Genomic DNA, 26558 nt, shown 5'->3' with positions numbered 1-26558 from the left:
GACTTCTACGCTTTCTCTTTTCGTACATCTTGTTAGTCGGTAAAACATATTCAATTGTGTAAGTGGTATTATGTTTAGGGTTTGAAAATTGTTTACATGTTAACTAATTGTTGTTTGTGTCCACAGTTCCTGAGGATGATCTCAGAATGAGATCGAAATATCGACCAAATAAAATTGAAATATAAACATTTAAACTGTGTTTCAATTTTTTAAACTGCCTCGAGCTCATCAAAATTTAATAAATTATAATATTTGAAGGCAAATAAAAATATTTTTAAAATGTTCAAACGGAGAGCACACCGAGATAAAAACAGTACAGCCAGAGTGTACAAAAACATCAAGCTTAACTATGACGCCCAGACCAACAAATACATAAAACACTACCAACATATTACGAAACAAGTCACAAGACTAACAACATCAACTAAATTTTTGGAAGGGTGCAGAAGAGATGGCTTAACTCCTAATTTTATTGATAATGCAACAAAAAATATAATGTACGTAATTACTAATAATACCAGCAACAACAAAATACCCAAACAATTTTCCAAAGTGGTGGGCCACATTTATAAATAATGTGAAAAGCAAACTCATCAACCTTCTAATCAACATCAAGCATGAACTTTTAAGACACAACAAAAAAGAGGTAAATATACTGAGAGCACTGATAACTCAATCTCTTGAAGCAACACATTCCACTCAATTTTTTCAAAGTGAGGAGTTGTTAGCGACCAAACAAACGGTGTAGATTAAAACCAATCAAATTAAGAAATACGAAAATCTCAAAAGTAGACAAAGAGAAAATTTAAATATTAGGGTGGTCCCAGAATGGTTTCATAATATTTCATCTATAGATTTTCCCACGGACATTCGTTGGCTCTTATCTCTGGGTCCGAAATATGCCCTTCCAATTCAAGATACAGAGTTTCCTTTATTCCAACTTATAGCAGACGGGGAGAGTGTTATATGCACTATTGAAGACAAAGAAAAACAAGAAATAGGAAGAAGTAATTTTACTAAACTTATACACGAGCATCTTAATAGGAATAAAATTTCTGCAAGGGATAAATTTATAAACAAAACGGTACTCGCCACAAAAACATTTCTGAAAAAGAAAAAAGATATATTGATTCTAAATGCAGATAAGGGTAATGTAACGGTAGCGTTGGAAAAAGCCGAATATGATATAAAGATGCAAACGATTGTTAACAACATTTCAACATATAGAGTGTTAAAACGAGACCCTACTAGTAAATTACAAGAGAAGAACAATGTGTTAGTTCAAAAAATGCTTGATAACGGTGTTATCAATGAAATAGAAAAACAACGACTTTTAAGCAAAACTGCCAACCCACCTAGAATTTACGATTTGCCTAAAATTCACAAAGAAGGGGCGCCACTTCGACCTATTTGTTCCTCTATTAGCTCACCGTCGTATGAGTTATGCAAATATGTTGTTAACATATTGGAAAATATAACTAAGTCGTCTAAATTTAATGTTAAAGATGCGATTGAATTCAAACAAAAAATAAATAATACCTATATCTATGATGATGAGATTCTAGCGTCTTTTGATGTAGTCTCCTTATTCCCGAGCATTCCAGTAGACTTGGAATTAAAGATAATATCCTCAAAATGGAATGAATTAAAAGACCATTCAAAGTTAACGCAAGAGCTGTTTTTAAACATAGTTAAATTTTGCATAATGGAAAATCGTTACTTTAAATATAATGAAAAAATATACGAGCAACGGTCAGGAATGCCTATGGGATCACCAGCATCACCTGTCGTAAGGGGTATAGTCATGGAGGAACTACTATCCAAATTCACGATGGAAACTGCCAACAAACCGCGTTTATTAACTAAGTACGTTGACGATTTGTTCGCGATTGTTAGGACACAAGATGTCGAAAAGATGCTCAACGATCTTAACAACTTCAATAAATCAATTCAATTTACAATAGAAACGGAAAAAGATGGAGGCTACCCTACTTAGGCACTCTTATTATCAGAAAGAATAACAAATTGTTGATTGACTGGTATAAAAAGCCCACGGCATCTGGAAGACTTATTAATTTTAATAAGCAAGCAATTTCATCAGAAGAGTGCTCTCGATGAGCGACATGATTTTTCACGAAAAGAATATTGACGAAATAAAAGTAACCTTGACAAAGAATAACTTCCCTATGACAACCGTAAATCAATTACTTCGAACATACTTTACCAAAAATAAGGAGAGAACCAACATAGCCAAAGGAGAGGGAGAAATATACAAATCAGTAGTTCATGTTCCAGGAATATCGGAAAGAATAAAATTTTCAAAGCTCTATGACAGAGATAAATATCAGATCGCGTCAACTTATAAACACACGCTAAGAAAACTCTACAGAAATACAAAGGATAGAATTCCCAAACAAGAGAAGTCTGATGTAGTTTACAGGATTCCGTGTAATGGTAACGGGTCCCACTTATGCGATAAGGTATATGTGGGGACAACAAAAATGAAACTCAAGATAAGGATTTCCGCTCACAGGTCAAATGTGAAATTAAGAAGCAGTTTTTCGGACAATAAAACGGCACTGTCTTCACATTGCAAAGATACCGGGCATTATCCCGATTTCGATAATGTATCCATTTTACACGAGGAGAAAAATTACGGCAAAGGATATACTTTAGAAATGCTGCACATTACGAACACCCCTAATGACACGAAAATGAATTATAAAATAGACACTGATCAGCTGGCGCGCGCTTACCGCGACTTAGTTTTAAGACAACAACACTGTTCTAGTTAGAATTGCAGCTCAACACAACAAATGCAGTGGGATGACCAATATATATGTACATATGCACATTTGTATGTTAATGCAAATGATTATGTCTTTTTGTTCGTCATTCTATGTATTGTTGTTTTTGCAGATTTTTGTTTATACTTACGGTGTTTTAAATTGTTTATATTTTCATATTTATTTGACTTCTACGCTTTCTTTTTTCGTACATCTTGTTAGTCGGTAAAACATATTCAATTGTGTAAGTGGTATTATGTTTAGGGTTTGAAAATTGTTTACATGTTAACTAATTGTTATTTTTGTCCACAGTTCCTGAGGATGATCTCAGAATGAGATCAAAATATCAACCAAATAAAATTGGAATATAAACATTTAAACTGTGTTTCAATATTTTAAACTGCCTCGAGCTCATCAAAATTTAATAAAAAAAAAAAGAAAATTACATTAAAATGCTAAAATTAAACAAATTTTTCCAACAAAATTTTTCTTAAACTTTTATGTCAACTAATTAAGGAAAAATAATAAAAGTAAAATGGAATGCATAGGATAAAGAATAAAATCAAAAATTTTATTAAAAATTAAATTTAGTTCATTTCTCATTAAAGCAGAAATATAATTATAGGAAAATTTGAACATGGCTTGGTGGACAAAAATAGCCCAAGGCATTATGATAGCCATAGTTGGCTACGAGGTATGAAAAGGAAACTCTGAAACGTCAGAGAACAGGATAGCAAAATATGAACCACCAGCCGAGATAGAAACAAAAATCACCTCAAAAATTCCAGATGTTTGGCTAGGCGCAATGATTTGCTTAGTCGGGCTATTTATCATTGCAATGGCCACAATAATAAGATAATATATGAAAATCAAATATAGGCAAATGAATAACGTGCAACAGCGCATCTAAAAAAATTTTTTTTCTTCTACCCAAGTTTCTAAACTCAAAGCTGAGGAAGAGCAATAAACAATTGAAGTAAATTCTCAAATAGTAAGTACCAAAATGTCACAATCGACAGTAAAGGCAGCCCTGCCTAAAGCGAACAGCAAATCAAAAATTTGCATAACACCTCTGAATGCTCCTGACAAAAATAGTCATGAAGCAATAGAAAATTCTAGGACAGTGGAAATAAGCAAACCCTACGAAACAAAATATACAAAAATTTTAAAAACCAGCTCATAACAACAAACATGAAGAAAAAGTCACAACGAGAACCTATATATATATAACTTAACAAGAGGGCAGACACACTTACTTGTAAGAATGTGCTGACACCACACTTCAACAAACACAAGCAAAGCCAACGTAGGTAATTGATCCGATATCATATTGCGTAAGCACACAAAATGCAATCCATGGGTACTGCAGCGTAAGCGATATGATATGCGGACAAAATGCAAGTCGTGTGATTCGCCACGCAAGCGATAAAATATTATTTTGGCCAATCGTGGGAAGTGCAGTGTCAGCAATTATGAAATCACTTAGACTAAGGTAGAAGCTTAGAGCTTAGTTTAAGTTAATGATAGAGTCAGTCTGTTTTTGACATTGAACGGAAATAAATGGTAAATATTGTTAAGCGGAAAAACCTATTTTAATTTGGATCTTTTCAGGTTGCAATGGGGGCGCGGGGCGGCCCCCAACTTTAACTTTTTGGAGCCCTAGTCCTTGGGCTCCTTAACTGGCGCCCGAGCAGGGACCCACTGGCAAGAGGGTCCTTCAAAAAGGACCTCCTTAAATGTGCGGTCCATAGTGATTAGTGATAAAGTGATAGTGATAGTGGAGTGCTAAGAAAAAAATAATAATAGAAATTTTACCGATAAAGGAATAAAAAAATATATAGAGAGGCAAGACCTCAGGTTAGATAATTTAAGGCTTGTACAGCCAATAACGAAAATACCAAAACCGCGATTCACCTTCGAGGGGACCCTCCGGTTATAACGATAGCTTAACTCTGCGATTCCCTTCGGGACCCTCCAGGGTATAAAAGCTTCTCTCCCCAGGAGAGGTAAAACGAATAATAAAAAAAAAAAACAAGTGAATAACAAAAAGTTGAGTGAAAAGTGATGCTTCACGCAATAAATTACTACGTCCAATCCTAAAAGCCCTCAGAGGGCTATACAGGAATAATATTAAAAGAAGCGAGCCTGTGACCCCTAAGATCCTCTGGCGCGCGAATAAAATTCAACACGAAAATTGAAACATTTTATAAGTGAATTATCCTACGGCCCCACTATTGCTATTCCAAGTGCACGTATAATCACACTGGCTGGGTGAATCCGTATACCTATACTTCTAGGACGGACCTCACCACCCCAAAGGCCGAAAAATGGTTAACGACTCCTGTGACCGTGTCATGTACACAAAAAATTTTTTTTGCAATATGCAACTTGCCGCTCCCTTCAGGATACGGCAAACATTTCCTTCTGAAAAATTTAACCCGAGCGTACACATAAGAACACACGTGGGCCGGCTTTAAAAGTTAACCCGAGCGTACACATAAGAACACACTTGGGCCGGCTTATCCTTTTGTGGAGTTTCCAGGGTACACATCAGCACACACTGAAAACGGCCACTCGTTACTTGTGATACTTTCAGCGTACCCATAAGAACACGCTAAAGATTCGCAATATGTCCAGAGCGTTGTGGAGCAACTGTGCCTTAGTAGGCTGCCTTCAATCTGATTGTCGACGACTAAAAAGGAGTGACACAGCCTCCCCTGACCAAAACCATAATTATTTAAAGACTAATGTACTGTGAAACGCCAACTTGGTACATGTCGCCGTTGCCATAAGAACACGGTAAAAGTTTCACAAATGTAACTAAAGTCCTTTTTTTCTTTGCAGGAAAATGTCAAAGTGTAAGGACAACCTTAAAACTAAAACAAAAAACAAACAAATCGTCTGTGCTATAAGGACTATCCCGTCAGGTGATCGCGAACGCCAGTAAGTAACACAAAAAAAAATAAAAAACAATTTTTAAAGAGCCACCGTGTTCCAAATTAAAATTTAAAAATATATTTTTTAATCTAAAACTAAATTTTTTTTTATCTGAAATGGACGCTTTAGCCACGAAAGTTAATGAACTTAATGGGGGCATCAATGCTCTCCTCGAGCAGATTAGGCGGCTTGAGACACGCCTTGGGGGTATAGAAAGCAACGGTGTTGCTCTGAACTCTAGGCTAGGGAAAATTGAATGCAATAACGCGAGTTTAGAACAAAATCTTGCCAGAATCGATGAGCGATTGGGAAGAGTAGAACAGGGTGGCGTAAGAACGCAGCCACAGGGGGTATTGGCAGCGGTGCGAACACCACTGTCGGAGCAAGACCTAAAGGATATTGGCAGACTCCCCGACTGCGTGAAGGAGCTGCAAGTTTTTGAAGGCAGCCCTTCTCAATACATCTCTTGGGTTCACAGCGTTGAAGGAATTCTGTCGGACTACGATATCGTCAAGGAAAGGCCCCTGTATCGTGCCATCCTGCAACATATTAGGCAGAAAATCCGTGGCTTTGCCGATGCAGCACTGGTAGCGTATAATGTTTTCGATAGCGATTGGGTAGAAATAAAAAGGTATTATCGCTGCATTACGCAGACAAAAGGGACATTAGGACTTTAGAGCACCAACTGAATCAGCTAGCTCAGAGAGCTTCAAAACTAGATGATTTCTACGCAACGGTCAATCATCAGTTGTCTCTAATAGTGAACAAAATCAAGTGCGATGACTATAGCCAGGAAACCGTGTCGGTCCTTGTGGAAACGTACCGTAACAGGGCACTCGATGTTTTCATACGGGGCCTCAGTCCAGAATTGTCACGTATGCTTATAGTGCAGAAGCCAAAAACACTGCCAGAAGCGTACACGGCCTGCCTTGACATCCAGAACCTAACGTTAAGGAACACAATAGTCCATGCAAACACTCCAAATAGAGTAGTTGTCCCCACCAATACCCTGTCGCAAGTTACTCAGAGACCACCGTTACCTCCTCGATCACGGTCTACATACAACTGGACGAATCGGAACAATACTCAAGGGAATGGCCGGTCATCCTACAACAGATTCCAAGGCAATCAAGGGACGAACACCGCACCTCCTGCTAGACCCGCAGCCCCAAAACCTGCGGAAAGAATGGATGTCGACGACAGTGTTCAAACCAGACAGGTGAACTACATGAACCGACCGACGAATAACAACGCCTTCAAAAGGGGACCTGCATCATCGATTGAAAAGATGCCCAAACAGCAGAGGCTCTACATGGAAGCCAACAGCGCAGATGTAGAAAGCGGACCTTCAACGTATGCTGAATCGACAGAAGACAACTTCCAGCAGGTAAATTTTATGGCGGACGGGCCACCAGCCTATTTCATATGAGGACTACCGCGCAATCCAGTATATCCTATCTCACTTGTTTGACACCAAACAAAGTAGCCCTAAAGCTCTTAGTTGACACAGGGGCAAATAAAAATTTTATAAGACCTGCATTGGCAACTAATACAGTCCCAGTCAATCCACCTTTCTCAGTAACCACCGTAGCAGGACCTGTAGTAATAAACAAAAAAATCAGTGGGAGATTTCTCCAAAATGCTGGTAACGAAGCTATGGTGACCAATCTCACACGCGGTGAGAATTCGCAGGTCAAGGCAAACCAATCTAGAAGAGTGCGTATCAAAATGAATTCCGAGGCCCTTCAGGCCTTCGATACTCTAAAAAAACTACTCGTTTCCTCAGATATTCTCGCATTTCCAGATTTCGAAAAACCGTTCAACCTTACCACCGACGCCTCAAACTATGCCATTGGTGGGGTGCTATCCCAAGGAGAAACAGGGAAAGATCGACCCATCGCCTACATCTCAAGATCTTTAAGTAGAACAGAGGAAAACTATGCCACAAACGAGAAGGAAATGTTGGCTATAGTTTGGGCTCTAGACAACTTGAGATCCTACCTCTATGGGGCAAAAAAGTTAGAATTTTCACTGACCACCAGCCTCTCACTTTTGCGTTAGGAAGTCGAAACTATAACGCCAAGTTGAAGAGGTGGAAGGCTAGAATAGAAGAGTATAACCACGAATTGATTTACACTCCTGGTAAATCGAATGTCGTGGCGGATGCTCTCTCCAGAATTCCATGCCAGGCAAACCATTTGACAGCACCGTCGGAACCCAACGATGCACCAACAGAAGCTAGAAGTGACGAGGGGACAGCTCACAGTGCTGAACAGGATTCTTCGGACCTTATTCCACACGTTGAAGCCCCTTTGAACGTTTTCCGAAACCAAATAATTTTTACGGAGTGGAATGCAATGACTTGTGTTGAAAACCCACATCCAGGATTCACTCGTCATTATGTGAGACTAGATATAATTGAAAAGGCCAGCTTAACCGAAGCCTTGAAGGAACGCCTAAACCCAGCATTCATAAATGGAATAAAGATTCCAGAAAGTTACTTGCAACTCCTAGAAGAACTATATATAGAACATTTCCTTTTATACAAAATTAGGATAACTCTGAGGGTGGTCGAGGATGTGGCCAACGAGGATAGGATTTGCGGTATAATAAAGACAGAACATAGGAGGGCCCATAGAAACTCAAAAGAAAATAGGGAACAAATCTTGGAAAAGTATTATTTTACCAAAATGGCTAGTAAGATAAAAAATTTCACTTCTAACTGTGAAACCTGCCTTGCTAACAAGTATGATAGGCATCCGGCAGTACCACCGATAAAAGAGACTCCAGTGCCGAAATATCCATGCGAAATAGTGCATGTGGACATTTTTGAAATTCAAGGGGAGAAATTTTTATCTTGCATAGACAAATTTTCAAAATTTGCCAAGCTTTTTCACATTAAAAATAAAGCATCCGTCACTCTCCGCGCTAAGCTAGCCAAAGTAATACACTATTTCACAACTCCTAAAATGATAGTCACCGACAATGAGAGGGGATTTATGACTCCATTGGTATGTAACTACATAAGAGGTTTGGGAATCGAACTATATCAGACTCCAATTCAAAGAAGTGAAGTAAACGGCCAGATCGAGAAATTCCACTCTACCATTATTGAGATTTATCGGTGCCTCCGGAAAGAAATAAATAACGCTAGACCAAAGGAATTGGTGTATATTGCTGTCGATCGTTACAACACAACAATACACTCTGTAACGAAGTGGAAGCCTAGCGACATATTTTTCAACAGAACCGAAAGAATTAACTACCAAGGCCTAACCAACTTCAAAAGTAGGGTCCACAAGGAGATTAGGGAACAAATCAAGAGAAACCAGGAGTTAAGAAATCTCCGATTGAATAAAAAAAGGAAAAGAGCTAAGGAATTTAGGTCAGGAGATGAGATTTACGTCAGGGATAAACAGATAAAATTAAAACAAAAGGCACTTTACAAAAAGGAAACGGTTGGTAAAGACAATACAGTGACATTGCTCACAGACACTGGCAAAAGGATTCATAAAGCGCAGATAAAAAATATGCCAACATAAGGTAAAAAAAAAAAAAACACAACAAAAAAAAGATAATAAGGTCACCACGGGAAGTCAACAACATAAAGATGTCCCAATAAGGGACCCAAAGATTTGAAATTCTATAGCACAGACGACGCCAAAAAGGCGTAAATTTCAAGATCAAAGATCTTTTCTATAACAAACCACATAAGCGATTAAATAGGCAACATAAAATATTGCAAAAAAGAAAAGAAAAAAAAAAAACAACAATAAAAAAATACAAAAAAACAAGAATATTAATTACACGCTTAATACAAGAGGCAAAATAAAAAATAAATTTTTTTCTTAAGAAGAAATCTGCCCAAAACAAAAAACTAATTATGCGCTTACTAAAAAAGGCAAATTAGACAAATAAAAAAAATAGAAAAAAAAAAACATAAAAAACTTTAAAGAAGGGGTAAAGAGGAAACATTTCAGTAATTCTTAGAAATATTATCCTCTTTCATCAGCTTCTTTACCACGAGTTTTTGTAAGGCGGCAGGATCCAAGGGTAGTAGCCTTTAACGCTACCTTTCAAACAAAAGTAAAGACTTACAAACTACCTCCCTTTCATATCCATGCTCTCGGATCCTGTGGACCTTCCAAGTACCACGATGGGTAGCCGGGGATGGTGGTAGGATATAGGAATACATTTAAACGCAACAAAAAACACATAAATAAAATAATAAAATTCAAAAAAGCACACAAACAATTTAATTTTTTTAACTCTTCCCTTAGTGTGGAAAGATTTTTTTATTATACAATAAAATGTTCTTTAAATAATAATAATAAAAGGAAAAAATACAAAATAAAACAACTTGTACATTATGTAACCATTTATTATTAGTTCACCGTCCCTGGGATAAATAATAAAAGTGCCTAAAAACAAAAAATGGTCAATACTAATCTTACCAACACTAATGAGTTTTTTTTCTCTCCATAATGGAACACAGTTTATTTTTAATATCTGGCGTGTACGGCCTCAACATCTACAATTATGGCTCCCCACTGGTAACTATTGAGCACGGGCGTGGTTGGATCCTGAACGGACACTTCAGTTTAGTCCATGTGGTCGACCTAAACTACTTCAACACGGCTTTGGTCAAATTGATGGAGTCAACAGAGCACGATATTACAAGCAGGGCTGTGCAGACTGTGCTACAATTCCACCTAAATCAAACTAAGCTGCGTCTCGACGAACTACAAATAAGCAAATCACGAAGGGTACGTTCCATTGACTGGATTGGTTCAGCATGGAAGTGGATAGCTGGGTCTCCAGATGCAGCGGATTGGGACTATATTCTTCGAAGCATGAATGACGTGATAATAAACAACAATCACCAGTACCGGGCCAACGAAAAACTATTCAACGGTACCCGCGAGGCAATCGAGAAAGCAAACGAAGCGATGCTCCACATTGACGCTATAAGCAAAAACATTAGCGAGGAGAATATCGAACTTCTTGACCTAAGCAAAGTCCTTATCTTGAAGGAACAGGTGTCAGAAGTCGTCCAAGCGTGCCAATGGCGAACTCTGGCGTAATCAACACAAATCTTCTTGATCGAGACGAGATTGGAAGGCTAATAATTGAGGAAGATTCCCTACCATATCAGAACACCATTGAAGCCATAGAGTACGTACTCTGATTGCCAAAGGTAAAACCAGATGGCTACCGACTCTTAATAACACGGGCCGCTGTTATAAAAGGACAACACGTTGACCTCAGCTATAAAAAAATGCTAATAAACGAAGTTGAAACGTTCGGGGTGAAAGAGGATTGCCCTTCGATCAGCAACACAACAATTTGTTCTCCCAAATCACTGACTAAACTTCGGGAAAACGGGTGCCTAACTAGGCTAGTTAAAGGTGGCGATGCCAAATGCCGCTTTGAACCAGACAACACCAAAACCGTCGAGATGATCATAGACTCAACAATATTTGTTACAAACTTTGAAGGCCTATTACAAGGGAGGAACTACTCCACAACCCTAAATGGAACGTACGTCATTACTTTGAACAACGAAACAGTCACGGTGGGAAATGAAACATTCACCAGCAGATTAGTACGCACAGCGCAGGCCCTGCCACCGCCCTTGGTAAACATCACGAGCGAAGGACTAAAATTGAACCTTAACTACATTCACGGCCTGAGCATGGAAAATATTAATCAGCTTAAACAACTTGGCAATAATTTTCACTTTTCGCTAATTTTTGACGCTCTTGCCTTGGCCATTCTGGCAGCCGTATGCTACATTATCTGGAGAAAACTCACTACTACAATCAACTTTCCTAGACTAAATCAGACAACAGATCAGGACCAGCCAAGCCATACAAAGGATCCCTCTGAAAAAGGAGCTCATCTGCGGGACGCAGATGTTTAAAGGGGGGTACTTAACAAGAGGGCAGACACACTTACTTGTAAGAATGTGCTGACACCACACTTCAACAAACACAAGCAAAGCCAACGTAGGTAATTGATCCGATATCATATTGCGTAAGCACACAAAATGCAATCCATGGGAACTGCAGTGTAAGCGATATGATATGCGGACAAAATGCAAGTCGTGTGATTCGCCACGCAAGCGATAAAATATTATTTTGGCCAATCGTGGGAAGTGCAGTGTCAGCAATTATGAAATCACTTAGACTAAGGTAGAAGCTTAGAGCTTAGTTTAAGTTAATGATAGAGTCAGTCTGTTTTTGACATTGAACGGAAACAAATGGTAAATATTGTTAAGCGGAAAAACCTATTTTTATTTGGATCTTTTCAGGTTGCAATGGGGCCGCGGGGCGGCCCCCAACTTTAACTTTTTGGAGCCCTAGTCCTTGGGCTCCTTAACTTATATTAAAGCGCTATATAAATTTGCAATAAAAGACTTGTCGCGCTCGTTTTCATCCTAGGATAGAAAAATGGTAGCGTAGAAAATTTTCAAGCAACCAGATTGTTGAGGAGGTTATTGACTTAGGACAATATTCGACCAGGCATAAAAGAAATGCCGCCAATCCAGGACTTGAAATTTATAAGGAAAACACAGTTGTCCTGAGGGACAAATTGGTGAAAATAATTGAATATTTACTGCAGTAGGCGAATTTATAAAATAACAATTGGTTCTCAAAGATCAAATAATTGCACTAACCAAATAGGTTGTGCATGTGACAATCCGGGTATAGAAATAAAAATAATTCTTCATAAAAGTCATGGCGATTCTGTCTTGGTGGCCGCCGCAGAAATCGCATAACACATAAGATCAAAGATGTTGCTGGAAAATAGGGAAATTATCGAAAATATAAAAATAACTTTTAAACGATACGAAACATTTTTCTTTGCACCCACTGTACCTTCCACTTATCCATTAATAGAACTACTATCAATACATAGCTACCCCGCTCTTCCATCAGCAACCCCTCTATTGTCTATACAATTTATTAGAGATTTACCTTATTATGAGTGAAAAAAAAATTTCAAGTGAAACAAAAAATTGTTTTTCCTTGAATAATATACGGAATTAGTTTAATAAAATAAAATAAATACAATCATTTATTGCCTAGGTCTCATAAGGCCATATTTTTACATATTAGGAAAATACTTCACTTTAACCCCAATAGATTAGAAAATATTAATAGGAAAATAGTTGGCATAATTTACTACATAATGATAGGAACAATAAAGATAAGGAAATAATAGTCCATAAGAATAGGCTTAAACCCTCTTAAAACACCTTTTGACACCTTAAAACATAATCGTAAAATAAGCATTCCAATTTACTCGGCTAGTTAATAAAAATTTCTAAAGACAAGCGGATTTTAAGTGAGTGCACACATTTAAAATCCGGCTGTAAAAAAATAGAATAAGTAAAATAGGTAAATTAAGTGAAATAATTGTCAGATTCAAAAAAAAAACACAATTTTTTTTATATGTAAAATCGTTAAATTTAAAATTTTGAAAAAAAAAATTTGTACAAAATATTGAAAAAAATATATATAAAATGTAAAAATAATAAAAGTATCAAGGTCAGCAAATTAGAAACAAAGTACACAAACTCTTTCATTATAATATCAAGTTACAGTAAAATACCAAAATCATTTAAAATGCGAACAAAGAGTTTTATACAATTGTTCACAAAACAATTATATAATACTCTTTTTCTAAGGCGGATGGTGTAGCGTTATGCGTCATGCCCACCTATGCAATACATTTGCAGCATTACGCACCATGAACTTCTATGCCAATACATTTTAGTAATAGCATAATCATATTACAATATTATGCGACATAAATTACATTGACCTAACACAGCGGTTCGCTAACGTCAATGGAATGCCGAATATGACACCTTTGTCAGTTCGCACCTAACAAATTCTGCCTAGTCACACACTCCGGTCAATACACTGCCGATCGCCAATATTAGTTTGTCACCAAAATATTTACATACAACCAATAATGTGAATTAACCAAATATTCACATACAAACATTTTACATGAATATCAATCTGCTGACTTTGCATACAAATCTACATGTATGCATAGTACTAATACAAATCTACATGTATGCATAGTAGTAATACAAATCTACAGGTATGCATAGTACTAATACAAATCTACATGTTTGCATAGTAATACAAATGTACATATTTTTAGTTTGTTAGTATTAGGATATTTATGAATGTATAGGTTAAGAAATTAGCTATAAAAGAGAAAGAATTTCTTTAATAAATTCAATTATTATCAGACTTCCAAAAGTCAAACATTCTTTTCATTTACTTCGAATACTTCAATATGCATACACATATATAACTATATTCGATCTAAGTATACATGCAGGTATGTATTTATCATTGGTTATACATGTGTATTTCTAAGTATGCGAATGCTTACGCATATATAATTACACTTAGTACAAGTATATAAGCGTGTATGTACTTCTTTTCTCTATAAATGTGTATTTCTGAGTACGTCTATGCTTATACATATATATAATTATACTTGATACAAGTATGTATTTATCTTGGTTAGACATGTGTATTTCTAAGTCCATACATGCTTACACATGTATAATTATATCTAGTACAAGTATATAAGCATGTATGTACTTATCTTATCTATAAATGTATATTTCTAAGCACGTATATGCTTGCACGTATATAATCATACTCAGCACAAGTATATAATCATGCATGTACTTATCTTATCTACAAATGTGTATTTCTAAGGACGTATAAGTTAGCACCAACTAAGTCAACATTCGAGCTGCCGCTAATGTAAAGAGCTTAGTCAGCAATACGCAAGTTGATGGCTCAAAATACTTAATAATAATTTTGAAGCAAACAGGAAAAGGCCCAGACGCCTGATTAGCAAAAACACAAATATTGTGAACGACATCCGGAATTGAATTGGGAACAACATCCGCCACCCGCCGAACGAAATAATGCTGGCACAGGTAGAATTAAGTTATATTTAGAACTAATTTACCATTTTAAGTCAGTCAGTTGTAAGCAGTTAGTTGTAAACGTTCAGTTTTAATTAGTGAGTAAGAAAGTAAGGTCTTACGACCAAGAATTAAATTAGTGAATAAATAATATTAAAGGTATTTAGACCCAAAAAAATTATTTTTTTAGTACCTTTAATAAAGGATACAATAATTGGCACCCGAGCTAAAAGGCTTGGCTTGGTAAACTTATAGTGTTGGAAAATCGGTATTAAGCTCAATAAAGTGCCGCGAAGGAAACTGTTATCTAAAAATTCCAAAAGTGCCACCAGTATAGCATTAACTTTCAAAAAGTGCCACAATACAAAAAGTGCCACAATAGAAAGAAAACCGGTCGAAAAAAAATTTCAATAAGTACCACAAATAATGCAAGTGCTACGAAAGGAAAAACTATCCCAGTCTGTGTTACTAAACGATACCTATAAAAAAGAGGCGTGAAAGGGGTAGTGAAAACTTACAAACTTCCCGGACGCCCCGACGGTACCAGCCAAGGAGACACCCCCCGCAACAAGGTATAAGCCAGTGTACCACGAGTACCGCCAGGAAAAGGGAAGAATACACACTTATCGAGATGGAGCTGAAATTAGTGTAAGAAAATATATATTTAAGAAAAACTATTTAAAACAAAAAATTCAAATCTACTAAATTTTGAAATTTCATCTTAAAAACGCATATTTGAGAAATTTAGAAAGTAACGAGCGAATATTGAAAACTAAGTAACTTTCAAAAACATTTACAGTAATTAAAATTATAAAAAATAAGAGAAGTTAAATACTACATAAAAAATTACAATTACGAAATTCGAATACTTATTGTGAAAATAACTCCAAAATTTAAATAATTTGGAACTAATTTAGAATTGAATAGCTTAGATATTTCATTGAAAGAAAAAAGAACCTTTAAAAGTAAAAGTGCGGAAATAAAATAAAAAAAAGAAAAATTTAGGAAAATCCTTTTCAAGACAACCTTGATTTTTTTTTGTGATTTAAGAAGTCCAGGAAATCAAATCCCTTACCGAAGACAAAAAAAAAAAAAAAAATCAAAAATTCCTTACAATGTGAAATCCAAACAATTTGATTAGACCCTCAGTGCTTGGAGCTAACCCTCCTGCTGCACCACCAGCACCGCCAGGCCCTAATAACCAAATTTCACCAGACTTGGCCAATATGATAAGAAGCATGATATTTCTAGCCATAGAGGCAAGTGTGCCTAATATAGTACAGAGTGTCCTTAGCAACAAAACAAATCCTATCATAACTGATCAAACTATAGACGCCCAATTCCAAAATAATATGAGTGAAATGGATAAGATTCCAGATGTTGTACGTTCACTGAGAGAATTCTCAGGAAATGCCTCAGAGTTTAGCTCCTGGAAAAAGAGTGTTGAAAGAACTTAGAGAATTTATGAACCCTCAAAGGGTACACCTAGATATTTCGGCATTTTAATGTCATTAGGAATAAGATAATTGGGAAGGCAGATATAGCCTTTGAATCGTACAACACCTCTTTAGATTGGACAGAAATTTCCCGCTGTATAACTACCCACTACGCCGACAAATTAGACATAGGCACTTTAGAGTACCAAGCGCAGAGCGCTTCCCAAGGCAGTCGGTTCTATGTACCGGAGCGACTCGGGATTTTTCCCGACCAAGGACTGTCATTTCAGTGTGACCCCATTTAATTTGTTTCGTCCCTCCCACAAATTGTCATCCTCCCAGCAGCTCCTTGCAGCAGGACTGTTACATAATCTCTTACTCCGGGAAGGTATCGAACCCAATCCGGGTCCGTCTCCTGACCCCGGTCCTGAGAAATGGTTTTGCTGCATTTGCCAGAAAAGAATCTTTTTAGGACGGTCATACTCTGTTCAGTGTGTCTCGTGCAAGGGATGGTTGCATCGGACAGGTTGTTCTGGGCTTGATCCCAAAAACCGACGTCCACGTAACTTTTATAAATCTTTTGTGGCTTCTTGCTGCTCACGCCCAAGGGCGCCCCGTAGTCTACGCCTAAGTGCCCCTCCACTACGTTCCAGCAGCGTCGCTGCTCTGCAAGCCACAACAAGTACCCGCTGCTGCTCGCGCCCCACGGCGCCAACAACTCAAACAGCTGATACCACTCATAACTACTACCTTCGTAGTAGAGCTGGAAGCAATGCTGAGCATCAGCCCCTGTCCCCGTCTTCTTCTCCCCCCCTCTTTTCTGGCAGCAATCGTGCAGGTCAGGGAAACAGACTCTTAGTCCCTCCCTCCGTTTGCACCGTCTGCCAGCACAGAATATATAGGTTTGCGACATCCGCTCAATGCAGCTCTTGCCTTGGGTGGTGCCACTTTCCTAGATGTTCTGGTCTCCGCGACGGCAACCCCTCGACGGGTTTCATCGCGCCATGTTGCCACGTCGCAAACCCAAATCATCCGGGTACCCCAATGCTTGCCCAAGGGCGCCCAGTCCCAAGGCCACAACAGCAATTGCGTCCTGGCCTTCCACAACCTAGGCGTAGTCACCCGTCACTTACCCCTAGAGTGGCGGCGTCACCCCTCATGCACTTCAGAATTCTGCAGTTAAACTGTAATGGACTAACTGGGAAGATTACGGAGATAGTCGATTTCATGAAGCGGCACAACATCCGCATTGCTGCGATTCAAGAGACTAAACTCACAGTAAGATCTGCATTGCAGACCTGCTCTGGGTATAATGTCCACAGGAAGGACCGCGAGAGCGGAAATGGAGGCGGCCTCGCGTTTATTATACACCACTCTGTGCAATATCATATATTTGATCCTGGCATCGACCGCAGGGACAATGTCTTAGAACGTCAAGGCCTAGCTGCCCTACCTATCCCGACTGATGCCCGCCAAGGGGAGCGTGCCTTCCGTAAGGTCATTGAATCCGCCTCGGCACATTTCATTCCCGCCGGGAGAATTCCCGAAATCCGGCCCACTTCCCGGCGGAGGCCGCGAGCGTAGCGAGGGAACGCGACCTTATAAGACAGCTTGATCCAGGCGACCCCCAAATAAGGGATATAAACCAACGCATCAGATTGCTTGTGGACGAACACAAGCGGGCGAAATGGGAAGAGCACCTAAGAGGTTGTAACCTCTCTACCGGTGTAGGTAAACTTTGGTCCACCGTAAAGTCCCTATCGAATCCGACTAAGCACAAAGACAAAGTTTCCATCGCCTTTGGCGATAAGGTGCTGTCGGATGCGGAAAAATGCGCGAGCGCTTTCTGCCGACAATATATAATGCATCCTACGGTCGACAAAGATAGACGGAGAGCCAATAGACATGCACATAAACACAAATTCAGCGCGTCACCAATCACCATCACCGCTAGAGAGGTTGAGGATGCCATTGGTCGCGCTAAACCATCCAAAGCAGTGGGCCCAGACGGCATAGCCATGCCGATGCTTAAAAACCTAGGGAAAGAGGGTTTCAAATATTTAGCGCATGTCTTCAACCTGTCTCTCTCCACCTTTGCCATACCCGAAAAATGGAAAATGGCCAAGGTGGTCCCGCTACTAAAGCCTGGGAAACCAGCTAACGTAGGTGAGTCATATCGTCCGATATCTCTCCTATCGCCAGTGGCAAAGACGCTTGAAGCCATTTTGCTCCCTTATTTCCAAGCACATTTGCAGCTAGCACCTCATCAGCATGGCTTCAGAAAACTCTATAGCACTACCTCCGCGCTAAATGTCATTAGCACCCAGATAAATTGCGGTTTGAATCAATACCCCCACCATAGAACAGTACTTGTAGCGCTAGACCTATCAAAAGCCTTTGATACGGTCAACCATGGCTCATTACTGCAAGAACTGGAAGGGCCTACCCTTCCCCCATGTCTTAAAACGTGGACCGCAAATTATCTGGGTGGTCGGCAGGCATCGGTGCAATTCAGAAACGAAACATCAAAACCAAGGAGAATTAAACAGGGGGTGCCACAGGGTGGTGTCCTATTCCCACTTCTGTTTAATTTCTACATATCTAAGCTACCTTCACCACCGGAAGGAGTCACAATCGTTTCCTACGCCGATGACTGCACAATAATGGCCACAGGCCCAGGCCCAGAGATCGATGAGCTATGCAATAAAATAAACGGCTATCTCCCTGATCCCTCCAGTTTTTTCGCCTCGCGAAACCTGGCATTGTCACCGACTAAATCTTCCGCGACCTTATTTACAACATGGACGCCCATGTCCTACACCCCAAGATCTTGGGTGTGACGTTTGATCAGGATCTACATTTTGGTGCGCACGCAACCGCAATTGTTCCGAGAATTCAGAGCCGTAATAAAATCCTCAAATCCCTCGCTGGCAGTACCTGGGGAAAAGATAAAGAAACGCTCATGACCACATACAAAGCAATTAGCCAGCCGATTACGTGCTACGCGTCACCCATATGGTCGCCAAGCCTAGAAACTACCCACTGGAAGAAACTACAGGCCCGCTAAAATACTGCTCTCAGAATCGCCACGGGCTGTCTTCTTATGTCCCCAGAACACTATCTGCATAATGAGGTGAGAATACTCCCCATCAGGGAGAGAAATGAGATGCTGACCAAACAGTTTCTGTTGAATACCCAGAAACCTGGGCATCCCAGCAGACATCTGATTGACGAACCAGCACCGCCTAGGGGCCTAAGGAGTCATCTCCGTAAGCATTTTGAGGAAATACGGCACCTGAGAACTCAGCCGTATGAAGCGAAAAAACACAAGCAGGTCCTTGGTGAACTCCATAGACAGGCGTCGGACCTTTATGTCGGGAATTGCCCGGTGAATCCAGTACTTGAAGAAAAATATCCAGAACTCGCGGAAGAGGAACGCATACTCCCCAGGGAAACGCGTGTGACTCTTGCTCAACTTCGTTCTGGATACTGTAACAGGTTAAACTCTTACCTATCCAGAATCAACCCCGACATACAAAATGTATGCCCCGCTTGCAATGTGTCCCCACATGACACCAACCATCTCTTTAATTGTAATGTGGAACCAACGCCTCTAACACCCCTTTCCTTATGGTCCACCCCTGTTGAAACGGCAAGTTTCCTTGGACTCCCATTAGAGGATATTGATGACAATTTGTGATCGGTCGCGGCTATTAGGTGGGGCGAGCATTGCTACAACAACAACAACAACAGTACCAAATGACATGTCTTATACAAGGACGAATGTCCATTAATTAGTTCTACCAGAAAGTATACGGACACCTATCACCACTTTTAAATAAAATAGGCTGTATGGAGATAGGTGAAGAAGCAGTTCACCTGTTAACTGAGAATTACCGAGCTAAGGCCCTCGACACCTTCGTCAGAGGACTTTCGGGTGATCTCCCCAGGTTACTTGGCATAAAGGAACCAAAGAGTTTGCCAGAAGCCTTACACCTTTGCCTGAAGCTCGAAAACCAAAACTTCAGGGCATACCACGCGAACAACCAGATGTCTAAGTCCCGTCAACAAAGCTTTAATTCTCCGAATCCAGCAGCCCTTCACGGTAAAATACCCTCAGCCGCAATCTTACCAACAACTCCAACCACAATCAAGGTTTTATCCCGAACTAGCACACCTACCTCGACCCATATCAAATCCCATTCCACAAAACTATCATCAACAAAATTTGAATCCTCCCAACTATCAGCTATACGCCAACCAAAACCCAAACCAGGTAAATAGATACCAACCACAAAACCCTTTTAACGAACAACACCACGCTCCTCCAAGACCACCTAAACCACCTCAACCCATGGACGTAGACGAAAGCCCTAAAGCTCAAGAAGTGGGCAAACGGCCACATAATAGATCAATGATAAACCATCCCCCTATCAAAGTTCAAAGGAACTTTCACATAAACACCGACGGAGCGACGGATAGCCAACACTACCATAACCAACACTACCAGGACCAATACTACCAAGACCAATACTACGAAGATCCAAACGACCACAATCAGAACACAACCTTTAACAACGAAAAGGAAGAACCGCAGAATCTGAGGGATGTACATTTTTTAGATTGAACAGCTCTTCGTTACCCTACTTTAGATGCAGGACGAAGAGCGGTGAAATTTTAAACATTTTAGTGGACACTGGATCTAACAAAAATTATATCCAGTCCAGCTTAGTAACAAAATCAATAGAAAACGACTACCCTTTTTTTGCAAATTCTGTCGGGGGAAAAATCAAAATTACCCACCACAATTTTATGGTTATAGCAAACATAAAAAAAATCTTTTTAAGACAATACAGTGTACAAAATGTTAACACAATACAAATTCGGGACCAAGACATGACCACGATAGAAAAAAACGGAATTAGACAATTAGCACAGAAACACCGTAATTTATTTTCAGAGCCAAACGAAAAACTAACTTATACAACAAAATTAGTTGCCGAAATTCGCACAAATTCTGACACACCAATATACTCAAAATCATACCCATATCCCATGAGCCTTAAGCAGGAAGTTGAAACTCAGGTAAACAAACTGCTAGAGGACGGAATAATACGCAAATCAAGATCCCCATACAACTCACCCGTCTGGGTCGTGCCTAAAAAGGACGATGCCTCAGGGGAAAAAAAATTTCGAATGGTCATTGATTACAGGAAACTTAATCAAGTAACAATCGCATATAGGTATCCAATACCCGAGATAAACGAGGTACTTTCCCAATTAGGAAAGAATCGAATTTTCTCAGTGATTGACTTAAAAAGCGGTTTCCATCAAATTCCTCTTAAGGAATCTGACGTGGAAAAAACAGCTTTTTCAGTGAACAACGGAAAATACGAGTTCACGAGACTTCCTTTTGGCTTAAAGAACGCCCCTGCTATCTTCCAACGGACACTGGACGACATACTTAGGGAACACATAGGTAGAATTTGCTATGTATACATAGAGGATATAATTATATTTAGCGAGGACGAAAAAACGCACGCTGAACATATCGACACAATTTTCGAAACTCTGAACAAGGCCAACATGAAAGTCCAGATTGACAAATGCGACTTTTTCAAAAAGAAAGTCGAATTCCTGGGATTTGTCGTCTCTTCTGACGGAATCTCTACAAACCCAGCCAAAGTACAATCAATAACAGACTTCCCTTACCCCAAAACAATTAAAGACTTTCGCTCATTCTTGGGTTTATCCGGATATTATAGAAGATTCATCCAAGATTATGCTAAACTAGCAAAACCACTGACATCCCTACTTAGAGGAGAGGAAGGAAGAATGTCTAAAAGCAGTTTAAGGAAAATTCTAATAAATTTGAATGCAATTTGAGCAAAAGAAGCATTCAATAAAATTAAAGCCACCCTCACATCCAAAGATGTTATCCTACAATACCCCGATTACAGTAAAGGTTTCGACTTAACTACAGATGCCTCACAATATGCCATAGGCGCAGTTTTAGAACAGAATGGCAAACCGATCACATTTATTTCAAGAACATTAAACAAAGCTGAAAAGGAAATGCTTGCAATAATTTGGGCTTTAAATTCCTTCAGAAATTACCTATACGTCACAGCGAAAGTTATTATACACACTGACCATCAGCCACTCACCTATTTATTTTTTATTTATTTATTTATTACAGCGTAAGCCTAGTTTGAACAATATTTATTAAATCACATTGTAGAACTTATCTTATAGGTAAGGTTTTATAATGTTCATATAGCCTGCTTTTAAATACATAAATTTCTTCACAATTTTTTATTTCATTAGGCAATTCATTAAAGTTTTTAAATCCTTTATGGAAAAGGTTTTGTTTGTCCACTTCAGTTCTATAGAGTGGCAGTTTAAAATCATTTTTTCTACGGGTATTAAAATTATGGGTTTCGTTTATATATACAACATTATTTGTTAAGTATTCAGGTACATTTCCCTTTCGTATATTGAAGATCATTTTCATAGTATAATAAAAAATAATTTGTTTGACACTTAGCCATTTTAGTTTTATTAGCATGTCGCTTATCGACGCATCTGACTTTTCCCGTAACACAAATCTCATACACCTATTTTGCAATATCTGAAGTCTATCTATTTTTGTATCTGGTATAATGAATAAGACTGATGGGCAATATTTAAAATTAGATTCAATCAATGTTGTGTATACAATATCCTTAAACTCTCTATTTATAAATTTACAGGTTCTTTGCATAAAACCGACTTGTTTAGCTATCTTTCCTACAGTGTATCGAATATGTTCATCAAATTTGAGTTTGTTGTCAATTACAATTCCAAGATATTTTATTGATTTTATTTGCTCTAACATTTCATCTTTCACCCTGAGCTGAATACTCGCAACTTCGCTTTCGATTTTTCGGCTAATAACCATATATTTTGTTTTACTCACGTTAAGTTTAATTATGTTACCACATAGCCATTTATATAAACTATCTAAGTCACACTGCATTTTCGTCAATGCAGTTGTTAAACTACTTTCACTTATTCTAAGCAGAGCATCATCCGCAAACAGTTTTATGTTACAGTACTTTACAGCTTTAACAATATCATTAATATAAATCAAAAATAATAAAGGAGCCAATACAGAACCTTGCGGTAACCCTAATGGGACCGAAATTTCGTTCGATACTTCATCACCGATTATGGCTTTTTGTTTTCTGCCAGTCAAGTAATTTTGGAACCACTTTAATTCTATACCCTGAATTCCCATGACTTTCATTTTCTGGAGCAAAATGTCTCGGTCCACTGTTTCGAATGCCCTTTTCAGATCCAGGAAAACGCAAACAGTGTCTTTTTTGTTATTTAGATCTTCCTTCCAGTTAGAGATCACTATATTCAGTGCCGTTTCACATGAGTGTTTTCTTCTAAATCCCGATTGTTCACTTATTATTAATTTATTGTCTTCCAAGTAATTTTCTAACTTATTTTTTATAACTGTTTCCATAATTTTTTCGTCACATGGTAGTGTATTTATAGGTCGCATTTCCTCAGGTTTATACGTATTTTTTATTTTTTTTACTGGTATAATGGTCGACGTTTTCCATCTTTGTGGTACAGTGCCTATTTCCATGCTTTCATTTATAATTTTTGCATAAAAATAAGCTGTATACTCTATTGAATCTTTTAAAACTCCTTCTGATAAAAGATTTTTGCCACCAATTTTGTTTTTGAATAGCCGAACTATTTTGACAATGTCATCTGCTACAACTTTATTAAATTTGAATGTCGAACTGCTATCAGATACGGTTAAATTTAAATCAAAATGTTCTATACTTTGGTTTATTTCTAAAACACTGTTTACGAAAAAGTTATTGAGCTCATTCGCAATTTCGATCTTTTCTTCGATTTGCTTATCTAATATTTGAATTTTGTTTATTTTTTGATGATCTTTTTTCAGGTTTATGGTTTGCTTTAGATTTTTCCACATTTCTTTGCTATTATTTTTACTAATTAAGATTTTGTTTTCCATATATTTCGCCTTTTTCTTTTTGATAAGTTTTTTGTATCTTTTGTTTGTTTCTTTATAATCGTCCCAATTTCCTCTTTTCCTAGACTCATTTGAAAGATTATATTTAAGTTTATTTAATTGTGTAAGCTCATGATCATACCACTTATTCATAAGTCTTACTTTCACTACTTTTTCAAATGTGAATCCTGTCATACATTGTAGAATTGCATTGTTTACTATGTCTAAATGGGATTCTATACTGGTTAAATCATTTATCACAAAACTGCATGCGCGCAACAAGTTAAGTAGATTTTCTTTATTATAAAGCTCCCATGAGGTAATTGTTTTTGTTGTTCTCATTTTATATGGTGCTGATGTATTAATTTTTATTTCTATCGTTTCATGATCTGATATTTTATACTTGTCCATGTTTTGACAAATAACATCATTCGAATTTGAGTATAGAAGGTCGATTTTTGTTTCAGTTGTATCTGTGATACGTGTGTTGAAGAGTATTTTTTGGCTCATTGCCAAATCATTAAACATATCTGTTAATTTCTTGCTATAGGTGTTGTTGGCATTATTAACGTTAATGTTATAGTCTCCAACCATGAAGCAATTCAAACTTAACTCAACTTTTTCCAACAATATTTCATTTAGATAATTTAAGAAGTCAGAATCACTCGTATTAGGTGAGTGATATAGAACCCCTATTTGCCATTTTTTATCGCACTCTTTTAGTTTTATTACGATGCACCAAATGTTATTATTAATGCTGTTATTATATATAACGTTGTATTTCACAGAGTTGTGAGCATATATTAAGACACCTCCTGTGTGTCTGCTATGTGAGTCACATCTAATTACCGTATAGGCATTAATATGTAACTCTGCTTCTCTAATATCACCCGTGGCACATGTTTCCGAGCACAATAGTAACGCAGGTTTCTGCTCCACAATAAGATTTTCTAGTTCATTTTTGTTAGAAATAATACTACATATATTTAAATAGATACATTTAAATTCAAAGTTTTTATTTGGTTGCTATTTCTTCGCTTTTTTTCTCTGCAGATAGCGTATATATACAGGCCACTTAGTACTATAGGCATAGTGATCCACTTCAACATCTATAACTTTTCTTCTCACCAAGTCAAAGCAGTTAACACATCTTATTATGTTTGAGTTACACTCTTTAACATCATGCTGTTCACCACATTTGCTACATGCTTGTTTAAATGCACAATCACTAGCTTTATGTTGGAAACCTAGACATATAAAACATCTAGGTACATTTATATGTTCAAAAACTCTACAACTATCCCATTCAACTTTTATTCTCTTCTTCTCAATTAGATGCTCATACGTTTCACAATCTGTTTCTATAATAATATTATAGCTTTCTTCTCTTTTATTGTGATCTTCATAAACCTTAATAATTTTTAACTCTTTATTATCTTCAATATCGTTCTGTTTTTTTACACACTCAATAATTCTCTCATCATTTAATTTTGTTGAGAACCCCACTATTTTTAACGCTCTCCGCTTTTTCGTTTCTCTCAATTTTTCCGTAGCATATTCTTGACCAATTTCTTTGTTTACTTTCTTTTGTACTTCTTCTACTGCTTCACTGTTTTTGCACTCAACTATTATCGCACCTTTATTTATATTAGTAACAGTCGTGATAAGACCTTCGGTTGGTTCGATTACTTTTTTTAGTGCTTTCTTAGTTTCTTTTGTATTTTAGTTGTTTATAGGTTTAATAACTATTTTGTTTGCGTTTCTTGTTGCCATTTCTGCATATGATGATTTTGCATTTATTTGTTTCTTTTCAGCCCGCATTTCACTTAATTTATCGCAGCTGCTGTTCAGGCTCTTATGTATCTCACTTATGAGCTCCTGTTTCAATATTTTCCATCTTTCACTAAATATTTGTTCTATTACTGCATTTATTTCAACTGTAAAGTCATTTTTCATTTTTTGCATTTTATTCGTTATTGCATCCTCCACTATTTCTTTAACATCTGATCTTTTTAAGTTTTTTGATTCCCTTTTTTCAATAGAATGTTTTATTTCAATAAATTTTGTATTTATGTTTGATAAGCTACACTGGTTACAATACCATTTAATATTTAAATTTTCATTTAGAAATTTTAATTCTGTTCTTTTTAAATTGCTACACTTCACACAAAAAACATTATCACAGACCCCACTGCATGTTAGCATATCTTCCACTTGCAGTATTTTTGCTGTGCAATCTTTACACTCTAGCTGAGGCATCATTAAAATTTTATTTATTTTTATTTTTTTATTTTAAGAGTCACTGTCTCAATAATTTATAAGTTTAAATATCCAATTTCAATAATTGACTTTTTAGTTTATGTTTAACAGCAATTTATGAGATATATCTTTGCATT

The 26558-nt window shown here is 37.6% G+C and overlaps 1 protein-coding gene across 1 annotated transcript in view; it reads right to left on the bottom strand.

Annotated features, from left to right (window-relative positions):
• schlank (ceramide synthase schlank) overlaps positions 1 to 23108 on the bottom strand; it is a 737426-nt gene extending 714318 nt beyond the window's left edge. Inside the window, exon 1 of the mRNA XM_067782172.1 lies at positions 23086 to 23108. The gene's annotated coding sequence lies outside the window, so the exon portion shown is untranslated. The remainder of the gene's footprint in view (positions 1 to 23085) is intronic.
• Between the last annotated feature and the right edge of the window lie 3450 nt (positions 23109 to 26558).

The sequence above is a fragment of the Eurosta solidaginis genome, chromosome 4, assembly GCF_040869045.1.
Source record: "Eurosta solidaginis isolate ZX-2024a chromosome 4, ASM4086904v1, whole genome shotgun sequence".
In the NCBI taxonomy this organism is placed as follows: Eukaryota; Metazoa; Arthropoda; class Insecta; order Diptera; family Tephritidae; genus Eurosta; species Eurosta solidaginis.
This window is presented reverse-complemented; position numbering and strand designations above follow the sequence as displayed.